The sequence below is a fragment of the Zonotrichia albicollis genome, chromosome 13 (assembly GCF_047830755.1).
Source record: "Zonotrichia albicollis isolate bZonAlb1 chromosome 13, bZonAlb1.hap1, whole genome shotgun sequence".
In the NCBI taxonomy this organism is placed as follows: domain Eukaryota; kingdom Metazoa; phylum Chordata; class Aves; order Passeriformes; family Passerellidae; genus Zonotrichia; species Zonotrichia albicollis.
Genome location: NC_133831.1, coordinates 18,690,000 through 18,706,335, shown reverse-complemented (window position 1 = coordinate 18,706,335; position 16,336 = coordinate 18,690,000).

Genomic DNA, 16,336 nt, shown 5'->3' with positions numbered 1-16,336 from the left:
AACACTGAATTCAACAAAAAGATTTGTAAAAATGAAGACTGCAGGATTCACCACCAAACCCTTTCCTAAATGGGAAGCCTATCAATATGCTCTTAGTCTGCACACATCTTATTGTGTTCTTCATAAAGTCAAAGGGAATTTGAATTAATTCTAAAGGTGATTGACTGGAACTCTGCAACTACACATACATCAGCTCTACATCAGGTCCTGTTTCAATACACACAGAAATCATAATGAAGCAATTGCAAACATCAGACACAGAAGGCCAGGAAAAGACAGCAGGAGTCATCCAAGTAGCACACACTTAAAAAAACTCACACACATCACTACAAATTCAGCTAAAGGTCAAGTACAATCCTCAACATGACCTGTTCCCCTCAAAGAAATAGTCTGTTCTATATGTTAACTTAGTTTAATTAATCTATTGTGTATTAAAGTTTTTTCTCACCTCCAGAGTATTTTTTCCTAGGGTTAATTTGCAATTATTAACTGGGATAAAATTTAAAGAATAGGAAGAAGAGGTAAAAGTTTACAAGAGTACATCAGTGTAGATGCTGAATGTGAATGAGAACTAAGGTCTGTGTGCTAAGATATATAGTTAGTAAAAGAAGCTAAGATATCAGAACAGAGCTGCTGTTAATGGAAAAAAATTCAATTCTCCCTGGCAGACAAGGTTGTCTAACAGTATTTTCGTGTCAGTTGTTTGCAGACATGTTTTCAGCTTTTAGGTTAATTATCAAAATCCTTGCTCCTCCCAATTTTCTTCAAGAAAATTCCCACACATTGTGCCTTATCTACCCAAGATAGCCTTTTTAAGAAATGTAACATATATATGCAGTATCTTTCAAAAATATCTGTCAATAATGAAAAACCAAAGTACCAATGAAAAATATCAGCCAGAGGCAAAATTACAGAAACTCAGATGAAAAATGTATAAACGAACAATGCTGCATAAAGAAATCAAGGATCCAGCACTGTAAAAATTTGCTTCTGATAGGCAGAATTTTTTTAAAAGAAAAACAAGGCTTTCCCACATATATTATTGAATCCATTGTGAAAATTCCAAAAATTTTAGTCTCTAGAACAATTACAAACATTAAGAATTATAATTAATCTCTGTTTAAAAAAACTCCACACATCTTTCCTCTACATCAAGGCACCTACTGTAAATAACTGAAACTAGCTGATTCACAAAAAGTCTTTTGTTATGGTAGTTCCCAGGTTTGCTGTTGTGACAACAAAGATGAGTCTTTCACTGAAGGTTCAAAGACAGTAAAGGGAGTAATATAAATAACAGGTATGAAAATGACAATTAGGAGGAACACTACAAAGCAGTAAAGGGACTGTCAAAGTCGAGTCAGGAAAGTAAAAACAGGTTGTAAAAGGAGTAATGTCTGTAAAATTAGAGAACATGTTTTAACTACTTCTAATTCCAACAGCTCAGCTGGGGACTCTGCTCTAAGGCAGGAAGGCAGAGTCATTGAAAGTCAGGACCAGAGTGCACCCAATTCCACATTTGATGGGCTCATTCATTGCAGGGCTGTAATGAGGCAGCTTTACGTTAGCTCAGGTGTGTTTACAGTCACACATCCCAGCTGTCTGAAAGGATGCCTGTAAATTTTGGTGTAACAATCCCAATGTCATAAGTGAATGTCATACATGGGGTGGTAACAGCCTCAGAGTCCTGAAGCCAGCCAAGATCTAGGTAGGAATCAAGCACCAGCTCTTGAGTAATAAAAACTCAATCTATAACCCTGTCTTAGGGTAATTATGTCCCCAAAGAAGTGATGGTTTCAAATTCAGACCTGAAATGAAGAGTCTTGCATTTACAAGCAGTGGTAGACACACCTACAGCCGGCAGGAAGAATTCCTTCCAATTTCCTTCCAAAGGGTTGTCAAGCATTGAAACAGGCTGCCCTGGGAAGTGGGGAGTCACCATCCCGGGAAGGACTGAAAAAGATCTGTTAAAAGTTAAGCAGTGAGGCAGCATTCTCACTCATTAAAGTCACACCAGCAGATCATCTGGTAGTACCCAGGATGCCCCCTGCAAAGTGAGTGGGACAATGCCTGGGACATAGTTCTAAGAAAATGAGTGCTAATTAATAATATTTACAGCACCTCCCTGCTTTTGTGTTCATTCAAACTCCTTACTCTAATTGCTTTGAGCTTTACCTTACAAAGGCAAAAGCCAAACAGAAAACAGTCAGAAATACTCAATTATGCCTTCCTTTTTCCTACAGTTTTCTAAAGACAGTCAGTCCTGAATCTTGCAGACTAACATACAGACTTTCTCTGACCCAGAACCTGGGTTATTTGGGTAGTCTATTAGCTACTTAATTTTGGGAGCATATGACTTTCCATGGAGATTTTGATGTGAACAGCATGCAAGGAGATGCCAGAGGGGAGTCAGAGTACCAGCAGTGCCTGGGAGCTCAGTTCATTGTAGCAGCGAGCTAGTGAGCTATAATTTAAAGGGTCAAAAGCCTTCTGTTATTTTCTTATGAGGCTTTTCTCTTTTGATGACTGTGCTAACAGACCCTGCTCTATTTATTCATTGAAATTTATGTTTATATTCCATGTGAGATGCTCATCTATCTGCCAACCTGTGTCAGCAAAATTATAAACCTGTCAGAGACACTGTATTTTAGTAGTAACCTACATTGGCAGTAAAAAACAAATGCAAATGTTCAGACAATTACTTATATGCAATGAAAATAGCACTTCCCAACAAATAATGCCGCCAAATAAAATACTGACACTACTCATCTTCAAAACAACGAATTTATATCATCTACTTTGAATTGTGTTAAGTTTTTTGAAAGGCTTTATTTCATTTACTACCTCAAGAAAATTGCAGGCATTTCAGATGCATTCAGAATGTGGTTAAACATAGAACATTCCTGAGGCATTTTGCAACACTGTGCTGAAATTCAATACAGTTGACTGAATTCAACCACACAAAAGTTATCTCCCCTAGTCCATAGATGTCAACACACTTGAAACTGCAATGTCAGTATACTGGTAGATATTTGCATATTTACATGATAAAATCCTTGCTTTTGCTCAAGCAGCATTTTTGCCTTACAGTGTTAATTCCATGGCTTTTCATCTTCTTGGATTATGTTATTTACTGCATAGAATTAATTCAAGTCAGTAACAATGTAATCTGTGTTGGGTAGAAGAGGGGAAAGGAACCGCAGATCCCTTACACAACCACTCCAATGAAGAAAATTGTCTCAGGATTTGTCTTGGCTTTAACCTTGTTTTTAAAGGTGGAGCTGTACTAAAATTTATTCCCTAATGCCTCCAAAATTTCTGCAGCAACCTTATTTGGACAGCGCATTTAAAATGTGTTTTACTCTTTGCTGAACCTTTACAATGCACGTTGCTCATATTATCACCAACCAAGAGATTGCAGGAGTTTATCTGGTGTATTTTCTTGCCCCAAGGCTTTGTGGCAGTGTGCTTTTTTCCAGGGTACTGTGTGTGTATGCACAAGAACCAATTAGTGTCTAAGGCTTTAAATTACTTATAAAATTAATCACAGCATATTAGAAGCATAAAACAGCACTTGGAATATGTGCTCATTTTATAGATAAGCTAAATTAGTGTAGCCATTGCAAATCAACTCTATTTCAGGACTTATAAAGACAAACAGATCTCATCCTTCAACCTTTGTATGTATGAGGATTATGAAGGATTTGATTCATAATAGCCAGACTAATTATATTTACACACTCAGGGCATTCTTTGATACTAGTTCAAATTTCCACTAAAGAACCATATAAAATATTTAAATGTATACATTCACACAGCTTTTGTCTGTTAAATGTGATATAAAAATCCTCTTTGATTTTTTAAAAAAGGTTAATGTTAAATCTAGGTACATAGTTTTTAATTAGCCTGCCATTGAAGATGAAAATTTAACATCTTGTCTTTCACTTTAGATACTTCACATTCTCCTAGTTAAGATGTACTTTACAATTGAGACTAATACATAAAGTTTTCCAGTTTAAAGTTTTTTTTCAAGAAGGATATTATCAATAAGTCAGCCACTTCCTGGTTTTAAGATTTTGTTTTAAAACTTTTAAAAGGTTGGAGAAAAAATTATTTTAAAAAAGGAAAGACAACCTTTCAATAAATAACGTTTGCATTGTCATTGTTAACTAGCAGTTTCAGAAATACAAAATTTTTAATTTAACCATAAATAAGTCCATGTTTTTCCAATATAACTTCTACCAGTGGTATCTTGTCATCTTATTAATGACAAACTAAGATTATCTGTAAGGAATAAAAGTAATACAGAAACTTCAGTAGAAACTAGAGAAGGAGGGCTTCAGTCTTCTTATTTTATCTGTAAATACTTGAATGCATAATTATTCTTACACATTAAATCTTATTTATCCCAGCACTCATGATTTTCGCTGGAGCTTCAGGTGTCCTTAGGTGAGTGAGAGAATAACAGAAGAACGGAACCCACTCAAAAAAATCTGAGGAAGGTTCTCTATGAGCTTTCACTCCATTCTTGGGTTTAGATATTTATACTTCAGAGAAAGAAGTTCTATTACATCTACACAGTTGCAGACAAGTTTTAAAAAGACCTAAGCATGCTGAGGGCCAAACTCTTTTAAAACTTGGGTCTCAGGTGTCACAATGGGAACTGTGCTGGTGAGTGTATTTGAAAATCTGGTCCTGACTTGCGTGCCCTAGTTGGAGTTACGATCTTTTAAAATTCTGTCTCCAGCTTGAAATGCTTAAAAATTAGGCTTTGGACTCTTCGAGGTTTATTTTTATTTAACAGATACTTTTCAGAAGTTCTGAGCATCTACAGTTTGTGTTCAAGTGCATGTGATCACTGGATATTCAGCATGTATAAACCACAGGCTTATCCTCTCTTCTAGATATTCCTGTTATTCCTTATAGGAAAATTGTGAAGCCTCCTTTTCATGTCCCTTTTTCATCCACATTCTTCAACAGTGTGGCTTCAAACTAATTTCTCTTCTTTGTGGTCCCTGTAGCAGTTGTACACGGGCCAAATTACTTCTGCATACTCATTATAAAGACATTCTAAATGACATAATATGCTCTAGAAAAGCTTTTGACAAGACAGGCAGCCAAGGGACTGAAAGGTGATGGTCTTTTGCCATTTCTGAGTGATGTGGCTGCCAAAACTCATGAACTTGAGGTTTAACCTTGCACAGACAGTGATCTGTCTTCATGAAAACCAACTGTCACATGCACATGCCTCAATTTCACAGAGGAAGCACTGGAACTGTAAAACAGGAGAACCTTGGACATTGCTAAAGAGAAAAAATGTGTAAAGCTTTCAGGGCCTCACCAACAGCTAAAATTAACTCTGAATCACCCATGTGGATATATTCTGATGCAAACAAATTTGCCACAAGCCATAGCAATTACAATCTCCCATGGCCAGCACAACTGCAAATGAAAGTTCCTTCCTCTCACTAGATCTTAAAAAGCTGCTAACTCTTTATTAGCACAAAACCACTTTTTATCTGCAAGGACAGAACAAGCTGCCATGCCAAACACGGTTTGAAAGGATAAGAAAGCATTCAGCATAACAAAACATGCATTTTTAAAGAAGGTCAGTATCATTTAATGCCACTGCTCTGTATTGAGCAAATCTATCTCTTCATTCTTCCATCACCCTCACAGAAAATATAAACAGCCATTAGGAGCCAGAAGGGCTAAGGGAAATGCAGAGTTTTAATTGCTTTGCCTTGGGAATGTTGCAAAGTTGGTCTTGCACAATGAATACTCTGACAGCTCAAACAGAGATTTATCTATGGAATTAGAACTGCTTTAAAAAGAACACACATGAACCTGACAGAAAGTACTGACTGAAGACACAGTATCAGCTTATTAAACAATATAAATGAAGGAAGGATGCACCCACAGCTGATTTGCTGTGTCCATCTGGGACCCTTTTAGGCTGACAAGAGCAACATATTATTGAGTGACAGAATTCAGGAGAATATGGAAGAATGCACGGAGAATCATTACTGCTCTGTACAGAAAATAAATGTATTTATTGCCAGACTCTTTCCTTTTTTTAACCCAGTGAGAGCAAACCAGCACAATGTAAGTAATTCAGTATTTTTAAGTGGAGAAAATATAAATCTGATCATTTATTGCCCTGTTACAAGCAGTAATCTTCATTCTGGAGTCAGAGGTAGGATGGCAAAGACTTTTAATACTGTATATACAGTACCTAAAACAATAGGGGATCACTGCTTGGACATTAAGCAATTAACACAAATCAGTAGCAACTACCTGGTTCCTATTTCACCAGATTTGAAATACAGGGGTCCCTGCCATTCATGGCACAGTGTGTAAAACACTCCATTATACATAGCTATATAAAAATACATGTAAGGAAAAAACATTTTCCCATTTTCTAAATAATTCATGGCAACTGATGTGTTATTTTAAAAGGTCTTTCTATTTAAATAAAATCTTTACATGAAATTTTCTGATTTTATTTTGAATTTTTTAAAAAAGAGTGATATAACTCTTAAGACTTCAGTGAGAAAGCTGGAGGAAATTATTTATAGTTGCTAGTTTGGGTTTTTTAATAGGTTCATTATTTCAAACCAAGCTCAGGTTATTTACACATCAAAACTATGCAGTACTGCTTCTTAAGGGCTGTTTTAGATGACAACACAGAAACGGGAGGATATGAACAAGCTACCAATAAAATCAAGGGAAAAAACCTTGCATTTAATTATATATCTTAATGAAATTTAAAATCTATTGATTTGGCGGGGAAAATCTATCATCCTCTTATTTATCACAGATTTCCTATCAGATACCACTACTTTGATTTTTAAAAAATCATGTGTCAATACTGTAACCATACAGATTACTCACATCATTGTGGCTAGACATATCAGAGAAGTTAAAGATTTTAAAGAAACTTTCTAAGTAAAATGGAATTGCTCCTATTTTGTAAAAGGAATAGAGTTAAATCATGGTAGTGACAACATGGCTAGCGAAACTCACTTTGTGAGGTGGTAGGATGAGCCACAGGAACCTGAATATCACCATGATTCAGCTCCAAAACATTGCAAAACCTGCATAAATTATTTACTTGACATTAGAAACCAAACTGGGGATAGCTCAGATTACCCAAATCCCCTGACTATGTCTTAATCACAGATCATTCTCCCTTTAATCAATGCTCATGTCTGTTTCAAGGAAGTGGTTTCAGGACATAAGTAATTATTATAAAAAGCAAAAATATGTAAGCATCCAAAGGCCATCTCTACAAACCTTTGTGTTTATACACCACCCTCTCTTCACTAAGTACATTTAATTACTCTGCTGGCTAACTGCACTTGGTATTCAGTTATACTCCAGTAAGAAATGCCCCAGTGTTCTGCTGCTTTAAATATCTACCTGCCTATTAGTTCCAACCCTGCAAATTAGGAGGGAAACTACAAGCTGCTACAACGCATTCCTCAGAGAAAGCAGCTGTGTTCCCACCACATTTCCAAAACAAGCAAGTGAAATGTTATTACTGTGATTAAAGAAAATTAATTCTAGATTAGACCATTTCGAGACACAGCAATAAATTCTATCCTTACCTTTCAAATTGCCCATTATCTTTAATAATTTTCTATTTATGACCATGGACTCTTTTAGAAGACATCATATCTAACTGCAAGGAAGAAAAATGATTTTGATTGCCTGTAATATATTTACTCTAAAATACCTTTGTTTTCCACTTAATTTAAAAAGTCAGCACTACATTACAGAGAAAACATAGTTATATTCACAGATACTCTTAGTCACCACTATTAGGCCAAGGAAAATGCAATGAATGCAATAACTGCCCATACATATGAACATTTCCAGTGCTTGAACTTGAATATAGAGAATACACCAAATTTTCAACCCCATCCTTTTAGACTTGCCTGTATAAAAAAAGCAACTTCACACCTGGTGAAATGAAAGACATTTGGGAAATCACTGGTATAGTCTTTTGGACTATTTTATTTCCTTTCCTTTTATTCATCTCTCATTTTGTAACATTTTTTCAAGAGAGACTCAGGATTTATTCTGTCAGCTTTGAATGCCTGCAATGAGACTGTCACCATGTCTGCCACTCTTATGTCCACCAAACAAAGTAGAATCACAGAATGATTTAAATCACACTTTTTAAAAGAAAAAGAAAAAAGAAAAAAGAAAATAGTTATCTTTAAGACAAGTGTGACAAAAAATGCCTAGATTTTAGTGGAGAAAAATCCAATCCAATAAAAAGTGAGTTTTTCCTTGTAGAAAATGCTGAGGCTATGCTGCTACGCTGTTCCTTATTTCTGAGGACAGAAGCATATCCAGAGCACATACAACTTCCCTTCTCATTATTTGATTCTCCTAATCAATGCTATTTTGACCAAGTTTTGAGCTCTGGCATTCCCACACTCTCAGAAGCCCCAGTGCTGCTGTCTCACACCAGGTGAGTGCAGGAGGTGCCTGGGCCTGCTGACATGGCAGTGCTGCTGCCACCTTGCTCACACACCGTATGGAGTTTCAGGCCTGATTTACAGGGATCAAACACATTAACAGAGGGAGGCTGTGCTGCAGCAGGGCCTCACGTAGCTGCAGCCCTTTTGGTTCCACAGCAGGAGCCCATGCTCAACCAGGGTCTGAATTTGCAGAACTGGAAATGTTTCCATACCCAGTTCGAAATCTTGAATTCAGCACTAGTGTTTGCAGCCGTGAGCACTTAAAGCTGCTATACACTGTTCATGTTACTAAAGGAATTCATCTTGACAGCTTCTTTTGTCCTTTCCTCTTTGATTCCACTCCCTTACACCACTTTGTTGGTCACTGTAACATGAACTAGACCAAGAAAAGTACCCAGGCCAAATAACTTGCAGGGGGATTCCTTCCTTGGTTACAATCCAGACCAATCCCAATCCACAAAGGCATGTTCATGCCACCATGAACTGTCAGAGGCAGTAGGGGGGTGGGAGTGATCAGAGCATTTTTTGAAGCAATAGCAAGAGCTTCTGCAGGCTTACATGATTTGTAGAACTACCACACCATATCACCATATGTAGAACTACCACATTAATCCTTTGAGCCCAAAAGGGGTGCAGGCAGTGCCCAGATACAGAGGAACACACCTATAAATTGATTCAAGCCAAATAATCAAACTGGAATCTTGGCAGAAAGCTTCTCATACTCTTGCTAATAATCTCATGGGAATTTTAAATGGATGCAAAACTTTTATTCAGTCTCACCTAGGAAAAAAAAAGATAACTGTCATAGTGGAGAGGCACCTTGTATTTGGGTTATTAACTCAGTGACTCAGGAGGAATAGTGCCATCTACTGAATTAACTATAGTCCTTAAAATACAACCTAACAAAATCTCACATCTGCTGGTTATTGTACATGGATGAGTTTTTTGTCCAGTTACTTTAATAGAAAATTGTAGTGCAGACACTTCAAATCACTTGGCACCTGCTGTTTTTCCTTTGCCAGGTGCATTTCAAAAGCTTATTCACAAAACAAAAGAAATAAGGTTCTTTTTCTCAATATGTTGGCAATGATACTCTCAAGAAACCACATGGGCACAGAGTACTTGGAACAGTCCAGGAGGGAAGTGACCGTTGGCTGCTAAATGTTACAAGAAAACAGAAGCCTGGAACGTGCAAGCAATGAGACAAATCAGAAAGAAAATAGATCTGTGTTTACTGTTTCTGCAAATATCCAAGGAAATCCAAAATCCAGCAGTGCAAGCATATGGCATTAAAAGAAATATGATATAAGAGGGTTCACACCGCCATGGGTTCACACCACCACCAAAATATCTAGTATGCAAAGGGTATATATTAAATAAGCTGAAAAATGAGTGGGATGGAAAAAAGTTTTGGTGATATTAAAAGAAGAGATTGAGATAAACAAGATGAGGTTTAACCACATGAATCTCTTAGGTAATCACTGAAAAAACTATGTCCTTCTATGACTTCCCCTAAGAATTCAGGCAAGAATTTCCATCTGGAAAAGGAGGAGAGGTTAAAGATTCAACATCAAAATAAATATTGTGCATCCAGATGATGGGTGGATATGGAGAAAGTGTTGATAAGCTATTATGGACTTTGTGAAGCAAAATAATATTGATAGCTCAAATGATACTTCTGCATATAAATGAATTATATGCAAATATTTCATCATCAGTCATGTCAGGGGAGAATTCAAAGAATTGACTGCCATAAAAATTGCCAAATGATTAAAGAAATGTGCACACACTAAAATCTTTCACTTGGTTAAGCAACCAATATCATCACAGGTTATTCTGTGGTTAATCGCTGAAAATTAAGCAATGAAGTATATTTTTTCTAAATTTATGAACTACTAAGTAAGGCCTAGTAATCATAAAATCAGATTCATAATTAATCTTCTGGTCTTTCTTAGAATTGATGGTAGAGAATCCAAATGAACACATTGTTCTTTTAAATCATAAACATGGGAAAAAAACCCTAAGTATCTCAAAAGATTTTATTTTAGATATATCTTTACATTTTCATCTCCTTGGGAAAAAAAACAACTATTAAAGGAAATTTTATAAAAGCGCATCAATTTTTTAGCTGCATGAATTATACAATGGAGAGTTGTTATCCCGTATTTGTTATTCAGATACATTTCCCAATAAGACTTTGGAGTGTAAGAAATGAAATCCATACTCTCTGCACTGCTGAAAACAAACCAGGTACTTTCCAAAATACTAGAAGCAATGCTATCAATAACTGTTTAAAATTATTTAATTGCCATATATTGCAATTAATAAAAATTCTTTTCATGTTATCGTGTTCCTTTCATATAATGCATAAATTCACAGTAGGTTTTATTTAAGCTGATTGGTAAATTGGAAAATACACAACATATATGTAATGACTTAGAAATGTATTGTGTAGCTGTTAAATCACTTCTTGCAGACATGTTTGTACTGCATGAGTTTCAAAATTTTTTTTTCCAGAAAGAATACCATGAAGAAATGCACAGCTTTTGAGGGAATGGTCTCATGACAATCTTTAAGGACTCTCTGTAGATTTTCAAGTCATCTTGTTAAGCAGCAGAAACTCCTTTACATGAGCTATCTGACCAGACAGAGACCATGAGTAAAACAGCTGAGAACAACTTCATCCCATCCTCACTGAAGTCAATGGAAAAAAATATCTGCAGGATTTGGTAGCTGAAGTGTAAGGAGCCTTTACAACGACTCCAATGAGCACTGAATCAGTCCCATCAGCAGCAGCAGAAGCTAGTGGGTAATCACTGTGGGTAATATATGAGCTGTCCTTAGGCTGCAATGTATTTGCATAAACCTTTTGTTGAATAACTTGAAGAACAAAATAAATCAAAATTGAAATCTATTCACAGTTAAATGGCAAGCTGAAAAAGAGATTTAGTGAGTTAAATTATTCACCATGCTCCAGTGAAAGCATATTTCATAGATTCACATTCCCAAGTGAACTCATGCTCTGCCACAGCCTAGCTAAATTTAGCATGAATAAGCATCTTCGGACAAATAACAGCCAAATGAAACAGGTGCCTTAATACATGCACTCAACACCTGTTATTTTGCAGAAAATGACAACCACACATATTTGTTCCCATTTGACTTATTAATATTTCCAATGTGTATGAAGCTCTTTTACACTGGACACACAAACAGGGCCTTGGGCTAATATGCATCTGTGATTCTGCACTAAATACAAAATTCAAAGGATTTTTTCTTATGCCTGACTAGTTTATAACGCTAAAATAACACTTGCTTTTGTCTACTATAATTTCTGTGAACCACTTCTCTTCCCCTTTCTACTCCTTGTCAGATGAGGTGACCAGAACTGAAAATACAAATTTATATGATGGCATTGTATTATTCTTCTATACATACAGCACTATGAGGGCTGCTATGGGAACTTAACTCCATCCCATTTGTATCCTTTCCTTTCTGTATTACAGTCTCTGCATTGTGGCTCCATAAAGATGGAAAATGTATTTCACTGGATTCTATGGACTCCTCCAGAATTATGCAGTTTCTACCAAAAATCCATATCTGGATTTTTGTCTAACATTATTTTGTCATCCTCTTGCCTTTCATTGATACTTACTCTATCAGAAGCACTCTACTTCAAAGGTGCTGTTAAACACAATTCTCTCCAAGTTGCTTGTTCCTTTGTGCATGGAAAGTAAACACTCCCAAGGTACTTTCAAGAAGAAGAATAACCATTCTCCTGGGAAGGGTTCCGGCACAAATGTTCACCTTTGCACAACTACTTTGCTACCAGTTCCTGAGAGGACGCTGTAAGCATTTGTGGAGAAACAATGTCCTGTGAAACAGGACAGAGGAGCAATTACTCCTCTGACATTACAGCAATGTCTGCTGCTTCCTTTGGAAGGGGGGGATGAACTCAGGGGGTCCTGTGGTGAAAGAAAATGCTGGCCAGAATAAGACCCTGGATGCTGAAGAGTTCTGAAGTTTCTACAGTACAGAAACAAAAGGATACTGGCAAGTGAATTGAAAATGAGCCTGCTTGAAGAACAATAAAAATCAGTAACATACACTGACACTAATAAGCTGAATGACTGGCAGTTTGATCAAACACTGTTATAAGAGTGATGAGCAATTCAGTCACATTTGCCAGGATAAATATTAATTGTGTGTTAAAGTATCTCCTATCTTATTGTAGGCACAGTAAAAGACAAATGACTAAAACATAAGCATGTAAATGTGGAAATAAATGCAGATTCTCAAGAATTAAAGCAGCTAATAACAGAGGGTTGAATGACAACTGGGCGTCCTTGCTGAATTCAGATGCTTAAGAAAATTTATCTCTCGCCACAAGAGAAAAGTGAATAAAGAGTTTGGAAACATTCTTATTCCAAAATTAACAGAGATGATCTAAGATATGACACTTTTACCCAATAGCAAAAGTCACAAAAACTAACACAAGTATTGAAAATCAGTAAGAGCTCACAGGAGGTAACAACCATCTGAAGAGCAGACAGCTGAGAGAAAAGACAGCTACAGAGAGAGAAAAGGAAAATCAGAGTTGAAAACCTCAAATTTGTTTATTTAAATTAGCTGTACTGAAAGTGAAATAGAAGAGTCATTGCAGTGAAAACAACAATGGATCTGGGCCATAAAATGGAGGACAGAAGGATCAATCTGCTAATGGTTCTGACCTCCCTTCTCAAGCTAACATGGTCAGGGCAAAATAAAACATTTATAGTCACACATGGTAAACAGCAAGCAAGCAGATAATTGCACAGGCACACTTTCCCATCAGTGATATTTTTTCCTTATAGTTTATCTATGATTATACAAAAGCAGAGGTAATGATCTATTTAGCTTATACATTAATTTATGATTCAGAAAATAAAGCTCAGCAAATAATAATTACCCTCACTGTCTTGTTTTAAATCTTGCTAAAAAATTCTCAGTGGCCAATAAGCACTCATTCATTTAGGACTTTTTTTTCCCTCCCCTTTGTAAATATTTCTGCATTTCATTCACTTGGCTTTCAGAAGACAATTTTACCGCAGAACTGTTAAACAATAAATAACATCAAAGTCCTCAGTGGCATAAAGATGTAAGCAGTTTAACTCTATATACATAAATTCATTGACTTCAGTGAGATGCATGAAGTCAAACAAGTGTCTTTGTTTTCGGAAAATATAGGAATTAATTATTAAAATACATTTTTCAAAACAAGACTGTCAAACTCTACTTGTAGAAAAGACTTTTAAAATTCTGAAACAGCTGTGCTATATAAAACTTGGTTTGATCTTCTTAAAGAAACACAAGTTTAACTGTCAAAAATAAGCTGTTGCTCAAATCTTTTGGAGTTCTGATCCAGGCAGGAATGTGCTGGCACCTAGCATTTCTTTTTCTCCAGAACCATACTTCTGAGTATTGCTGCTCATAACATGAAATACAATCGACTGTTTAGATACTTTAAACACATTCATATCTTTTGCAGAGGCAACTTCTATCTTTTTGCATTTGTCACAAGTAAATTTTTTCATTCTAGCTGTCAAGTGTGAACAAAATTATTTATTCTGAGGTTCTCCAGAGCTCTTATTAATTACATTTATTGTGGGCTTGTATTAATTCTAACTGTGCATAATCTGCATGCTCATCTATTCCTTTATGCCACCATTAATTTAACAAACCCACAGAGCATCACACGTGAAAGACATGGAGTTCAGCATCTTGTTGCTCAGTGCAGACTGAAGAAAATGACACATTAGTGCAAAAAAATGGCAAGAAGATGATTTGTTGATGAGTCCTTCAGGAATATCACAAATGGTGTCAGCTGGCCTAGTCCCAAGGCATCTAGGGATTTACAGGTTAAAGCCAATAGGCTTGAACTTACCCTGAAAGTTAATTGGGAACTGGCAGTGACTGCAGAGCCTCTAAAGAGGATGCTCATGTGAGGCATTACTTAAAGAGCAGGTAGTCATACTTTGCATTAGGTAGCCATATTTTCCACCCCCTGAAGACAGATACTGAGGGGAATTCTAAACACAAATTTAGCTCCTAGACTGGAGCTAACTACATTCAATGTGGAACATCTCCTGCTGAAACTGTCAACAAAGAAAGCCCATATATATAGATCTAGAAGTCACTCCAAGACACTGCACAGAATGTTCACTGAGATAATTCCATTCCATCCCCTTTCTAGCAATTACACAATGTTAAATGTAATGCATTGCCAATTATGTTGCCAATTTTCTTGAATTGATAGGCTCTGTCCTCAGCAGGTCCCCCACTTAGCCTGAGCATTTACACCACAGTGGCACAGCTGTTTGCTTCTGGTTCTGGAAATGAGGCAGCCCTGTTCTCTGCTGTACTGCATGAGATCAGCACGCCTTAAACACTTAAGTTTGAAAACAGAGACTGTTTGAAAACAGATGTAAGAAGCCTTGATGTTAATGTCAAGGAAATTCTCTCCCTTAAAATGTATCATCATGTTCCAGGAACTGTCCTCAACATCAGGTGTTTGAATATTTTTCCTAATTAGCATGATGAAGAAGGTAGAAGAATAAAGACAAAAGTCCACGACAGGGAAGAGACCTTAAAGAATAATTAATTATTTTCCCCCTTTCCACCTTATTTCAAGCTGCAGTATCATAAAAATAGATGGACAATTTTTTAAAAAATCCTATAAGGCAAAGAAAACACAATAGGTACCAGTGCCAATCTGGCACCCACTGGGTCCTCTGCCTTGCCAAAATGTTTCATTGAGCTGCTAGCTGAAAGTGTGCGGAGCATGCTGATGCTGCAGCTGCTGCTGTATTTGTTGTGTCCTATTCTGGTGGAGATTCTCCAAGGGTTTCCTCCAGAACAGCTCATTTACAGTACAAATATAACAAACTCCCTCTTAATTAAGTTCCAAAAAATCCTTCTCAGTAATAGAGATCCTGAAAGCACTAAAATGCAGGTCTAAGACAGACTTAAGCAGAATTTTAAACTCTATGTTTGTGTAAAACAAATTCTTTGCCATGTGTTACTCCCTCCAACTCCAAATCATTAACAGTTGGGCCAAACCAATGGACACAACATGAGTTGAAAAGCAAGTGCATTGTTTCAGAACATCTTTGTCAGCTCTGTCATTAGTTTACATATGCTAAGTGAATGGGTGTTACAGGATTTTATACATCTGCCCTGCACCACCACAGCAGTGCAGAGCAGTTTAAATTAACAGGGAAATCCATAAACTGCATTTTATGACCTGAGCAAGTGACAGAACTGTATTTTGCCACAGGTAGAGAGGAGGGAAAAATTGGATTTGTTTCCACACAGAATTGACAGAAAATTGCAGTCTACAGGGATTATTGAGGAAATGCTGTTGTGGCAGAGTCCTGAGGAAGAAGCAGGATGCCTTGTGCGTGTGGTGGGCAGCCCATGAAAGGGCACTGCCAGGCACCTGACTGTGGTATAGGAGAGACCTCAGATAAAGAACAAGGTGATTTCACTGCCCACAAGCAAAGTAATCTGAAAGCCAAGCTGTGACTCTCTGGGTCACCAGCTTCATAGCAAGTTCAGATTGTTTTCACCCTGCATGCAATATATTTCCTCTTCAAAAAATCTGTTTTGAGAGAGCTGGACCTTTCAGAATTGCCAATGTTTACAATGTGTAAGCTGGCAAAAGTCAGCTGTTTAACACATACTGTCAAAATATACAGTCAATGGCTGAAAATGTTTTGGTAGCTTTTTTTAATCTTGATTGACAAAGATTAATAAACTCACGTACAACTTTTACTGTTCAAAGTATTAAAAAAATACATTTATTAGAT